Source organism: Watersipora subatra, chromosome 2, assembly GCF_963576615.1.
Source record: "Watersipora subatra chromosome 2, tzWatSuba1.1, whole genome shotgun sequence".
NCBI lineage: Eukaryota > Metazoa > Bryozoa > Gymnolaemata > Cheilostomatida > Watersiporidae > Watersipora > Watersipora subatra.
This window is the reverse complement of record NC_088709.1, coordinates 49657196-49660109: the sequence shown is the minus strand read 5'-3', so window position 1 is coordinate 49660109 and position 2914 is coordinate 49657196.

Below are 2914 nucleotides of genomic sequence, written 5' to 3'. Positions count from 1 at the left end.
TATTCAATGCATATTTTTGTTTTCTTTTTGCTTAAGGCTATGCTGCTAGAAACCTTTTGTTTTATTTTATGTTTTATTTTGACTTAGTCAACCGTTAGTCACTCCATCTCCAGACTCTTTCTGGTTAGACTACAGATGGTGAAGAGTGCCGTATTCCGTCATGAGTATAAATTATTTTACTAGTCATGTCCGAACTCTTCAATACCGATGTACAGGCAACTGTGTCCCATTTTCATGCATGATTCTTTTTGTCCTTTCATAAATATTCTAAGACTAGATGAAGGCTCGGCATTGCATGGGTAATAAAAAAGTTTTTGCCAATAAAATTTATTTTTACCCAATATATACAACATTTATTATTCTAACTTTTAAATGAAGGTGTTTGTTTATTTCTGTGTACTTTAAGTTGGATTAGGTATATGCCATAGATACATGTACACTATTTATATCATGTTGGGAAAGTTTGGGCGCATACTTCTCTCCTAGTAGTTCAAGCTGAAGCATGAACGTACGTATTTTAACCTATCGCCCTTCAGGACTGGCAAGTATAATAAGTAAGTAAAGGCATGCTTCTGTCATGTAGTGACAATGCTTGGTAGTGTTCTCATGTTCCCCGCCAGGACTGCTTTTTATAAGCTGGCTTGGGTGGTCTTAATACTTATCAAGGGTTTCTTTTGGAACTGTCAGATTAACCCGAAGGGATGCATTTCACAACCCGTTCAGTTTGATAGATAGCCAGGCAGCCATTTCACATGCCCAATGTGTGAAAGACAGAGGTGGATCTTTAATGTGCCCATGTTGTCAGTGTAGTGCACGGGGCCTCCAAGTTATGGTCTAGATCTAAAGAACTCCGCAATTTAGGGTTGAAAGCTTGTTGAGAGCTTTTTGTCAGATCAGCATTAAGCAGGGCTCGAACCACCAACCCCGTGGTTGACAATCAGAGACACTACCACTACCACTAGGCCACCCTGACACCCTAGTGTCAGTGTAATAATTATATCCACAGCTATTCCATAACAGCGCAAGGTGGTCGTGTGGTGTAGTGGTTAGTGCACCTGTCCGCAAAAGAGGTGACCTGAGTTCAATTCCAGTGCCAAGCAGTTTGGCTCATGTGGATCACTATAACTGAACATACGACAAGGGAGACAACAGACAAACATGCAGATTGTATACAGTATACACACGCAACCATAGAAGTATATTTGAATCAATAACAAGAACCTTTTACTTTTATTGTTAGTAGAATCATTATTGTCATATGAAGTCATAAGCAAGGCACAGTTAAAGCATTTCTACAAATTAATAACCAAATAAAGCAAATCACTTTAGTGACACTGTTTACAGGTGCTCATTAGCTGCTGCCAAGTTCGGTACAACCTTGACCTATTATTCCAATGGTTAAAGAATAACTTCATTTAAAAATAGTAATTAATTATTACTCTACCTGCATTGTCTCCAAAATAAGCAACTTTATTGTTCGCTAAAACTCTTAAAATGACTTCGGCAAATCCTACTCCAACCTCATTCATTATCTTACTTCTAATTGTCTTTCATAACGCTTATAATTTGCTTTGCCAAACACCAGAGCATTTTCAAGATAGCAAAGAATTTGCCTTTTTAAAACTATTCTACAAAAACCATATACATGTATATACATACTTTTATTGGGCAGATTATAATCATTCCTATATAAAAATGTTTTGCCTGCAATGCCACAAAAAATAAATCAATAAATAAAAAAGGTATTGCCATGTGATGTTATAAATGTAAAAGCAATAATTTATACAAAGAAGACTTGAAACAACTACTGTAAGTTTAGGTACACTATATTATACTATACTATACTATACTATACTATACTATACTATACTATACTATACTATACTATACTATACTATACTATACTATACTATACTATACTATACTATACTATACTATACTATACTATAGTATACTATACTATACTATACTATACTATACTATACTATACTATACTATACTATAGTATACTATACTATACTATACTATACTATACTATACTATACTATACTATACTATACTATACTATACTATACTATACTATACTATACTATACTATACTATACTATACTATACTACTATACTACTATACTGTACATCTTATCTCTTTTGAGAAAAGATTAAATTAAAAGAATTTAAAACATAGAACTGATGCTGGATTGCGTGCAGCTAGTTGTTTGTAAAATGCATCATTTACTGGGTTTTCATGTTTTGTTAGATTATACAGTAGAAACTCATGAAATTAATTCATTCTAGAAGCTGTTTCATATGCAGAAAATTTTGTGAATAGCAACGCGTTTTCCCTATTTAAATGCTCTAATTTGTTCTGAACCACCACCATTTGTTCTGAGCCACCACCATTTGTTCTGAGCCACCACCATTTGTTCTGAGCCACCACCATTTGTTCTGAGCCACCACCATTTGTTCTGAGCCACCACCATTTGTTCTGAGCCACCACCATTTGTTCTGAGCCACCACTATTTGTTCTGAGCCACCGCCATTTGTTCTGAGCCACCGCCATTTGTTCTGAGCCACCACCATTTGTTCTGAGCCACCACCATTTGTTCTGAGCCACCACCATTTGTTCTGAGCCACCACCATTTGTTCTGAACTACCACCATTTGTTCTGAGCCACCACCATTTGTTCTGAGCCACCACCATTTGTTCTGAGCCACCACCAATTGTTCTGAACCACCACCATTTGTTCTGAGCCACCACCATTTGTTCTGAGCCACCACCATTTGTTCTGAGCCACCACCATTTGTTCTGAGCCACCACTATTTGTTCTGAGCCACCACCATTTGTTCTGAGCCACCACCATTTGTTCTGAGCCACCACCATTTGTTCTGAGCCACCACCATTTGTTCTGAGCCAC